Below are 11858 nucleotides of genomic sequence, written 5' to 3' on the forward strand. Positions count from 1 at the left end.
AGCCTCTCTGATGCAGATGACAGAAAAACATGTCTATATCAGTTTAAAAAACACTTCATCTCATTTGAAGGATCCTTTTTCCCTTAAGTGACTTGGTTACAACAGAACAAACATGTCTGAGGCCTAGTCCACACATACACTGGTGGTTGTTTTTTTTTTAGTTTTTCCTCCTTCATATTTACATATTAATTATAAAAAATGTATGTCCACATGAAAATACAAAAAACACCGTTATTGAAGTGCTGTCAGAGATTAGCCAAAGTTGCCAAACCAACCGGTGGTGATATAGACCCTGACAATAAATTTCCTTGCTGGCCGATTAGAATCCTGAACAAAATGTGCACTGCGACATCACAAGCTAAAATCTCATTGTTGCTACACACCACTAGCAATCGAAGTTTAATGGAATCAGAGCACCCTGGCAGGATTTTTTAAAAGGTTCGATTTCAATGACTTGATACTGTGTTTGCGTGTGTACGCAACGCCAAACCAACAGCAACAGCTGCGATTTTTGATAATTCTCGTGTTCGTGAGTGGACAGGGTCCTGATACTTGTTACATGTTTCCTGTGTGTTTTCCTTGCCCTTGTCTGCTGTGTGCCTTGTTTTTCTCCATTGTTAACCTCATTAGTTGCCATAGCCCACTCATACTGAACCACACCCATCTGCTTGTTAGTTTGGTTTCCCATAGTAACTCCATTGGTCCCTTTTGTTTCTCCATGTTACCACCTTATTTTTTTCGGCCATTTTGTAAATTTTATGTGTCTGGCTTCCGTCTCATCCGCTTCCAGCTATTTTTAGCTGTACAAACAGCTCGTTTTGCTGCTTGATATTGTCATAACTTGGAGTGTCTTGACCTTATTATTTTAATTGTATTATCTTATTTATGAACACACCTGGTTTGTAGTGCATTCCAATTTTAATAACCGTTTACTGCACATTGTTATCTTTTTCTCGTTATTTCCGCTACAGTCGGCTAATGAACCAGAAGTCGTCACACACATTCACATGAAAACGACTTACTATCGGTGGTGTTCATTAAGAAATAAGGTGGATTAATGGGACCCTTGTGGTTCCCCCCCTGTTGTGCTTTGTCAGCTTGTTGAGTATTGGTGCTTTTTTTTGCCTTAGAGTGTTTTCTCTCTTCCGTGGTGTTAACTTCAATATACAACGTCCTGCAGTCTAGATCCGGATCTCAGCAGCTTCTCGTGTTCATCCAGCACATCACAATACTCATGTAAATATGTGAAGGGTGATTAAAAAAATGTATTTCTGCTGTGCATCTTCACCTGTTTCCTCCCTTGAGCGCTCCTGGTCCTAGTTATGAACGGACCATCATCATAATGCCTCCCTCTGGTGCGTGTTCACCTTATCACCTCCGTGCAAATATGAGTGCAATATTAAGTGTAAACGCAAATACTATCCCATTAAGGCAGTATCTTCTAAAATAGTTATCTGAAATGATTCTCTTCGATTGTAAAGAAGTGATAATATAAAAAAAAAAAAAAAACGTAATCACACCTTTTTTTGATATCAGAGTTTTGTGTCCGCTCAGCTCATGACATCATCATAGCTCCTCAGGTGTGTCCTTCTACAGATTCACACCATTCATCACAGACACACACATTCATTCAGAACAATTTGAAATATCGTATCTTATATATACTGTAGTATTTCTGATTTAAAGTCATATTATAATGGCTGTTGTAGAGACCAGAGTGACACCTGTCTCAGGATCCTGGTTTCAGTCCATCAGTGATCGACATCATCATAGTAGCCCGTGTGTATTTTTCCTTTCACCATCTCTTCTGCATCAACACACACAATCTGTTTTGGATAACAAAAGCCAAAATTACATAGTTGTTGCTGCAGACCAATAAGATTTTTATTATCACGTTCATCTGGTACTGAATCAGGTGATCAATTTAAAAGGTCACTGCACCTTTTAGGCCACTGCCATTGCGTGACATCATCATCAATATTTCAGTATTGAACCCCTCTTTTGCTAAAACAGGAGAATGCAGACTCTTAAATATACAAATAAACAGCCGTATTTTGAATAGTATTAGAGTCTATTAATCAAATATATATTATGGACATTACTTAGTTACCATTATTTCATTAATAAAGTGTTTTTTTTGTGTGAGTAGAATGTGGATTGATTCTTTGCTTTCAGCTCCTCTAAACCTGAAGAGAAGCTCATCTAGCCTCTTGCTAACCCCAGAATGCGCAGTTCTTCAGAGATGAGACTCCCTGTTAAAGACATAGCCAAACATCAGACACAATGTTCATCATTACCAACGTATACAATGAATCCCTCATTTTCTTTTCGATTATAAAACATTGTATGTTAGTAATAGCATCACAATTAATTTTATTTGACTTTAACACAATTACCTTATTATGTCAAGCATTCTAAGAAATAAATCCCATGCGTGTTTTAGGCCTGTTAGCAGACATCTGAACCCATGTGTTTCTCCGGTGCGCCTCTCAGAAATATAACTTGGAAGAGACAAACACACACACAACCTAGCCTTTACTTGTACGCATGTAACAACATTTATTATAGTTTCCCCTGCGCTCTCCTCTACATCGTTCCCTCTATAAACATCAACACCAGGAAGAGGACCGTCTGCTACCTGGCACACACATCACGTACACCACGTGTACCACATCACAATCGTCACCCTTCCTCTCTCTCACACACACACCCACACACATTCACCTGCAGCTCTGTGGTTTTCCTGTCAGGAATTTCTGGGTGGTTTGTAAGCTGGAGGTTTCAACATGACTAATAATAGGATTGAACCATCTACTTGTCTGACAGACTCGATAATAATGGTCAGGAAATGAGATTGATGGCTCATCTTCTCTCCAGCACCTCTTGAGTTGAAGTGATTGTGTCCTAGTGCTGGAATCTCTCCTCACTAAACCGGCCTCAGAACATCGGCCTGTGCGTCTCCTCTTAGAGAACAGTGGTGAGGTTAAGACAGACCAACCTGCGGTCATGTCTCTCACAACACGTGACTGATCAGAAACACGTGACTAATAACCCCGACACAATATGCTCCATCTCCTCTGTGATCTCTTCTAAACGCTCTCCTCATCTACGCTGTATCTGCTGACTCAGTTTAAGCATGGCACTAATAGCAGTAAGAAGTCACAACCTCCCAGAACACTCAAGCACAATCACTGGGGGAGACGCTGGCGGTGGATGTAGTTTTTGTGTGAGGCGCGACTGTTGGTTGGAGCGGCCCCCGACCTGCGAGGAGAAAACTGTGAGGAGCGTGATGCATTGTTTGTGGCCGCGTATTGCAATTGAGATCACTGACCACATCTGACAAACTCTGTCAACCAACACAATACTAATCATTGCAATATGAACTGATTAAACACTCAAACATATTAAGTAGTACTAAAATTTTCAACAAGAAATTCCCTTTTTATACCTGCAGCCGGTGGAGTCTAATCACGCTATATTCTGCGGTAGCATCTGTGTCAGGGTGGTTCTTCAGGGAGAGACGGAACAGTCCCACATGTGAATCTCCATTCCCCTCCTGCATCTCGACTTTGTTCATCCACTCAACCCTTTCACACCCGCACCAAAGGTTTTAAGTTTCCCCATCGGCAGCCCCCCTCAGCCTGCTTGCTCTCCAAATGACCCAGCTGCCTGGAGACCGACCTGAAGCATCGCTGATGTCCCCACTGACTCATCACAGACTGAGCCCCACACAGCGTTAGCATCACACCTCCAGGCCTTACCCGCCCTCCGCCCGTTGCCTACCGTGCTCGTGCGCCTTCTCTCTCTCCAATCAGTCTGCCAAGGCATATGTACCAAATACACACACATCAACCAGGAACATACCAGCTTCAGCACATTGTACAAATTCACAAAAGCACAGAGAGCACTACCTCGAACCTCATGCTGTGCCGTTAAATTGATACTGACTTAGTATACTCTCGTTTCTTGTCTTCGTTTGAATGTACATATTTCTGTTATATATTTGGAAAATAAGGCTTACATTAACTAAAATAAAATATATATATATATTATAATAATAATAATAAATCATTACATTTATAAAGCTCTTTTTTCTCTCTGCTTTCTAAGCACTCAAAGTGCTCCTACAAAAATTGTTGAGGGGTAATCTCTTTCGGCCACCAGTTGTGCAGCATCAGCACCTGAATGATGCGACGGCAAGCCCTACAGTGGGCCAGAACGCCCACCACACACTCAGCTTATTTTGTGTGGGAGACGAAGTTACAAAGTGATGAAGCCATCTCCTCTGCAGTACTCTTATCGATAGGGCTATATCTGGTTAATTGTAATAGGTTTCCATTCGATGGTTCAGCTTAGTGCACAACTGGGTCGCAGTTTTGTGCCAGGATGCCGAGGGTCACCACCTCTGACGTCTTTTTCAGAACAGAACAATCCTGTTATTTTTTTTTACATGTTTATTCACCCCCCCGGTGCACAGAGCAGTCAGGACCATCGTGTTTTAACATTGTCTCATGCCGATACGATGGTGTTGTTCTCTGACAGTATACCGACGTGTCCCCGCGTCAAGTATACTGGGGTGGTTAGGACCTGATCTTGTGGACTGGATCTGCTCATTCGCGTTCCTAATAAACTCGCCAATTCAGGACCCACTGAGCTCTCGATACATGCGTCAAATCTGTCTTCTGGGCCTAAAATAACCCGATTTTGACATAGCATCGTCAAACGGGATTAGTTTTTTTGTTTTAATGTATATGTACATTTATTTTTAAACTTATCAGTGTTATCTGCAATTTTTATGGTCTCTTTTTGACAGGATGTAAGCAGATATCATTTAAACCGTTTAGGTGGGTGTTCCCCCTGCTGCACACTGCTGCCGACCACAGATAACTGGATCCAACAGCAAAACAATATATGCCTATTCGTTGCTGACCATGTTCAGTGTACGGATGAGCAGCGGAATTATATCTATCAGGAACCTATCTAGCTAATCGTAAATTCCGAGTTGTGAATATACAATGAATTAATAAAATAGCCGCCCTGTTAGCTATAGTTGTCTCCATACTGAAATGGAAAGATGCTTAACTTGCCATATTAGATAAAGCTGAATGTCCACTATACTGTACTTAGTCAGTTAATTTCTTGAATAAATATGATGTGTAATATTTTTAATGTCCCTGATTTGAGCAACATCTATTTAGGGATTCTCCACAGATTGCGCAAATATGTTTACCCTAGCATTAAACCATTTTCATGTCAAAGATGTTTGTATGCTAAATTGATTAATTTCCTTTTAAAAAATCATTCTCCTACCTGCATCAAAATGAATGCGTTTAACTGAACATTATGTGTGTGAAACAATTTGTAAGTTATCCGCCTACCTGGTATGAATCTAAAACACTACATAACCAATTATATCAAAGTTATAAACATTGAATAGCCTACGTTTAACTGTACAAGGCGACAATAAAGGTAGTCTATATGTGGTACAACCATAAAAATAATCTTTCCTTCTAGATTTGCTCAGAATGACGCCACTTTGTCGTTTGTATATATAGCTGCTCTGAGGTCGTGTCCCGTCTGATGTTTATCCATGGTTCAATGATGTTCGCTAACTGTATATGAACATTGCGTGCTTTTAATAAGTAAGAGGAATAAAGTAAATTTCCTGACATTTAAAAATAAAAGCTGTTACATGCCGGAGGGTGGTTTTGCATTTTTATAGACATGAACATAGATACTGTCAGATTTAAAAACGCTGACTTATCAGATAGATGTTTTTTCTCATTAATTCGCATCAATGTCCTATTAATTCAATTGGAATGTATTTAGAATACTGTGGAATACCAATATTATGGCGACTTCACTTTCATGAGGCAATCCCAGTTTCTCTATTATAGATGCAGTTGTGTTTATACTATATAATATAGATAATATATATTTTGTCAAAAACTTACCTGAACACTGTTGATTTTCTGGTGATGAATGGGTTGCGATAAACATGTCACGACTCTAGGAGACTCCTGATTTCTCCTTGCCTCCTCTGAGATTAAAAGAACATGAAGAGAACTGAACCTTAGACCAAGTGACATAACATCATTCGGTGAAGCATATCAGTGTGAAAACGACATTTAAAGCCTCAGCAAATCATTTATGCTCTTTTTCATAGCTAGATTAGCTTTCTATAAACATTATCGTTTATCACCATTAACTTATGTTTAACAGAAACATGACTACTGAGAACATTTGACTCATTTAAATGTCATCCTGTCCTTGAAGCAGCGCGTGATTTTGGCCACTTCACCTTATTATCACAGTCATCTCTGGTTCCTCCAGAGTGAAGATGGACACTGCCACAGATATGAATCATGTGTCGATTCTTTCACTTATCCGAGCAGTTTAGGAGCTGATCTCTCACTCTTCTGTAGAAGCAGACAGCACCCAGATCTTTCCAACCCGTTTTCTTCGTCAGCTTCTGACAGATCAGACTCACTGTGTCCTCCATCCATCTGGTTCCAGCTCACACATTACCCCAGATCCTTGTAGAAAAACCTCACAGTGCCTTACACTCGTTAAGTCTGATCTCGTTAAACTCTAGATGGAATGAAATATAATTTTACAAACTACCATCAGTGAAAAAACCAGCGTCCTTATGGCTATGTGTGAATGTTCCCCAAAAGGTTTATCTAAAACCTTTAATATTTTGAGTACTTACTGTGTAAAAAATGTTTTTACCTGAGCAGCACGACTATGTGGCATCCTCTTTCACTTTTATCCAGCCAGTTAGGAGCTGACTTCACTCTTGCTGTAGAAGGCCGACAGAACACCAGATCGTCCCAGTGTCAGCTCCTCCCCCAGATCAAGACTCCACCTCATCCTCATCCATTCTGGGTTCCAGCACACATTACCCCAGGAGTCCATTGTTAGAAAACATCCACATTCCCTACTCCACATCTGGTCTTGTTTAACCTGATCTCGTTTTACTCCCGATGGACAATGAAATATATTTTTATCTTGCTCGCAACAAGTGAAAAGACCCTTGGCCATTGATGGATCTGTAGCATGTGTTTAAAGGTTTTATCTAAAGCCTTTTAAATGATTTTGAAGTTATTAATGCTTAAAAAATGTGTTTCCCCTAGCAGCCGCGACTCCTAACATTCCTCCTTGTGTTGACAGTCCAGTTCCTCCCAGCCTGGAGACTAGCTCCCCCCGACCCACCACCTCTGATGGCCTCCCCGGACCTACTATTCACACGAACAGAACAAAACACAGCGTATTTGGTATCCTCGAACAACTGAAGAGCAGTGCCCAGAGATGTCGGTGGCGGGCTCCTCTCCAAACCGTGAGTTGCAGGTGAGCTTGTGCACAGTTTGTTGTTGGCACTCGAGCGCGGTCTCCCTGCGCGGCCAGTTTTTGTGAGAGGTGGGGAGAGCTGCATTCCCCCGCAATGAGCGTTCACTCTCCCAAGGCACTGGAAGCCCGTCCTCCACCCTCACTCACTCCGTCCCTCTGAGGTTTCAGTGATCTGTGATGGAAGAGCGAACCACCCGTTGAGGACAGTTCGTGCCCATCGGTGACGTCGTCTCGCCATACGCGCTCCGTCGGGTCTGCGAGGCTCCACTCGAGTTGTATGTCAGTGATACGCCTCTGCGAAGTTCCAGTCACTTGAACTCCAGCCCCTGCACTGTCTGCCCGCGACCGCAGAGGATTCCCGACTGAGACTCCGAGGCAGTCCAGTGCAACTCTCCTCCAGACCTGATGGATGAAAACCTCCACCTCCCCCTCACACTGTCTCTCTCCAGACAACCGCACCAACCATCATGAAGAGCCAGAGAAGGAATCTGAGTGAGAAGATCTGACACTTTGGGACGAGAAAATACGGCAATGTGTGAAGACCACAGAGGAACATGGATGTGACATAGGCATTGAGAGCACATGACGTTTAAAGTAAAGTTTGAAGGAGACAAGCATTATCTCAGTCTTAAGGTATAGGGAATACAATAGTATTTTGGTAAGATTAAGTCTTTTCATTAGCATATCGCAGTAAATTTCAGTAATATGGACTCGCTAGAGCAATGGCCTCCAACATCTCGACTATAGAACATTCATCTCGACTCCATGAAGACATGGAACATTGCTGAGAGTTTTTGTTTCATTGGTCCCTTGGCACGATCCGACTTTATCAGCCCAGATTTAACCACTTCCCTCTCCAAACCATTCTGATCCCACAACAGACACACGCAATCCCACAACTTCAGCTGTTCTACAGAGGACCCTGTCAGCTCTCATACCCAGCATCATCGCACACTGTGCCCCATTTACTAAAGTATTGGCGTTCAATTCGACCAGAACGGTAGTCAGGGCGTTTTACTACCAGCCTGAGATCAGTGTAACCTGGAGAAAAGAACGCATGCTCTGAAACAATACAATAAAAATAATAAAATAACACAAACCAAGAAGACAACTGATATCTATTAATTCTCTAGTTCTAATCTCCTGTTTAGTAATATGGTCACAGATCGTCAATTTGGGTATTGACCAACAAATTAAGTGACACATTTAACAGGCTGTAATTGTATTTTTTAGAACAAAGAGGTTCCATTTTTATTAACCAGAGCAATATCAGAGTCGCTATGTCATTATCATTGTTACCGTTTCATATTTAGGTGAAGTTGATGAAGGACAGCGTCAGAATTGTGATTCTAATCTCCTCTGCACAGAATCTCTTGGATCCAATCCTGAGCGTCTCCTTTGCCCAAAAGGCCAGCTGCTCCCAGCACCTGTACAGGACGCCCCACGGTCCAGCCTCTCTACACACAACTCTTGCATCCTGCTGGTCAAAGGCAGCGTCACACCACACTGTGTACCATGTGTTTCCCCTGAAGAATCTCTAACTCTCCCAGAACACAGGTGGGATCCAGCAACGAGTCTGGGGTGTCTCCCGTGGTTTATGGTTTCTGATTATGTTACACAACACAGAAGGTAAATATCTGTTATTGAAACAATAAGGTGATTTTCTGATTTTTAATGGATGAAGTAAATAGTTTAGACCATATAACATGCTAATTATCAATTAAATGTTTATGAATTGTTATTACAAATTACACTCAATTATTCTAAATTGCATGTATGATGTTTACGGACTGAAGTCTCATCAGTGATTAACTGGCTTAGCCTATGCATCTGACTCCAGCATCTTAGCATGACCCACAGTTATATAAACACCCCATCCGCTTGAGACTACAGTCCTTCACGTGTTGGATCTGATCCGTTACCGGCCACCATCATCCCATCCAGATTGTCAATGATCCTGGGTCTCAAAACGCGCGCTAACCTCCAGAGCCTCTCCCATCCAGCCCTCACTCACCACTTGCAGCATTCAGTTCCTAATTATATATCCCGTCATCCTACACATCTGTTCCCCACGGACCATTCATGATGAACCTCCACTCTACCACTGCAGGGGACTGTTACCACAACACCACCAACCTAACAGTCTTCCAATCTGTACATGAAAGTAGAGAAAGAGAATTTAAAAAACCACTGTTACAGTAGAAGAAGATGGTACAAATTTTTAGACAGCAAATAAGATACAAATATTGTAAGTAAATATACAAAACTGTTATCTATGTAATTCAAGTAATGGAAAGAGGATATTACAATTTAATCCTGGTCATTAAAAATGGGTTGCATGTAAAAGCTCAAAATATTCATAAACTGTATTTCTTAATGATATGGATTCGTCATTACCAGATATTATTTGTTAGATTATACACAGGCAATCTATTCACTTTCTAGTGATATGAGTCCCTCATAGATAAACGGCTCACATTTAAACACACATTTAAATTAACTCTTTACTGTCTATTGTTGTACTTACAGATGTTGGTAGAGTGATTAGTGGAGAGTAAAACGAGTTCAGACATCCACTCCATCTTCTTGCTCGCACACCGTCGTTGAAAGTCAGCACAAGTTTCTCCTTCGCTCCCTCAAAACACACTGAAGGAAACTGGCTCCTGTAGCCCCCTAAAAGAGATAGAGAGACTCAACAGCTGCCAATGACACTCACGGTTACCTTATAGATACAACAGGGAAATCATCAACACAATCAGTGAAAATCGAAAGCAGCTTGTTTATTTGTCTCCATATATATCAGTAAAGTGTGAGTGTTGATAAAGCGGGGACTACTGCGCTCCAGCGAGTGAAGAGATGACAACTTTCAGTTGAGGACAGACTCGTTTCGTACAGTCATAAGTCCAGTGTGGATGATGGGAACAGTCACACTAAACTTAAAAGCAGATTGGATACAGAATCCCTCTGCAGAGGTATATTCAGCATCAAAACCTGAACCTGAACCTGAGACACGTGGCAGACACAAGGCAATGGATGACCTGATTTCCCGGTAAAAACTTAAAAAATCACTTTACTACAAACTTACTAGGAAACCAATTTCTCATGAATAATTTTATATGAATTGACACAGTTTTATCACATTGGTTTCTGGATATGAAATAATGCAGCAACATTATCTTTAACGTGTTTTTTGTTACAAACTCTGTGTTCGTTAAGTGTTTTTTTACAAATCTTGTTCTTTTATTATAAAATATGATTACACCATAGTCTAAACTATATTTTGCTATGGATTTTTTTATGTTTTTTTTATTTGGTTGTTTTTTTATTGGAGAATAATAAAATGACAAACACAGCAATGATCATGTGCATTTAATACTGTAATGATGTATTTTTCCAGAAGATGAAATATTATCTACTTTCATTAGGTAGGCTATAACTTGGAGAGACTCTTGCCACTCAAACTTCGATTTGTTTCAGGTGGTTAAAGTGATTGTAAAAGACCCCCCCCCCCCCAAAAAAGAGTTTATTTTTTGTAGAAGACAGGACTCTTGTCTTTTTTGTATTTTCAGTATTTATACATATTTTAATTGAAAGTAATAATATATTATATGTATATGCCAAATTTATACAATTTTTATTTCATTATATTTGTTTAATTGTATTTTATGAAAATTTATTTTTCATTTTTTTTATTTCCTTTTTTTTTTTATTATTTATTTTATCATTTTTGTCTTATTTTTTTTTTTTTTCCAATTTTTTTTTACTATTTATATATATTTATGTCACAAAAGGTGTAGAAATAACATGGGAAAAAAAAATAGCAATGGAACTATACGTAAATAAATGGTAAAAAAATACACAAGGAAATATAGAAAAATCTTATATTTTGCTGTTATTTTTTTTTTGTTTTGTGTTTTTTTTTTTTTTTTTTTATATATATTTTTTTTTATGTTTTTTTTTTTAGTTTTTTATATATATATTTCTTTGTAGATGAGGAAAGAATAAGAAGCATCAGTTTGAGTTTTGAAAAGCACCTTATCTCAAGCAGTTATTTGATAACAACAATTTGTTTAGTCACTCAGATATTGTTTTGGAATATCAATTTACAGTATTCAGGGAAGAATTTAATATAGTTTTTTAAGTCCATCTCTTTAGAAACAATAATAGCTTACTGGCTCAATGATTTCAGTTTGTTCCTCCAGCTCTGAATACACTGTGGTTGGTTCTATTTGTTTCTCAATGCACATGATTTATTTTAGTTTCTGGTTCTATTTTTTTTACTGTGGTTGTTTCTTTTTTTCTTTTTTCAATTTGTATTTTCAGAGTCAGATTCTATTTTTGGACATTGTTATCTCTATTCCACTCCTTCAAAACAGTTTCCTAAGAAGAATAAAGTTAAAGAAATATCTTACAAAAATAATTCACAGATAATTACCCTTGTTACGACATTACCTTACCAAAAATGTAAAAAATTCCACATTGACACATCCGGCTCTTTTTGTGAATAT

This window comes from Cyprinus carpio, chromosome A4 (assembly GCF_018340385.1).
Source record: "Cyprinus carpio isolate SPL01 chromosome A4, ASM1834038v1, whole genome shotgun sequence".
NCBI lineage: Eukaryota > Metazoa > Chordata > Actinopteri > Cypriniformes > Cyprinidae > Cyprinus > Cyprinus carpio.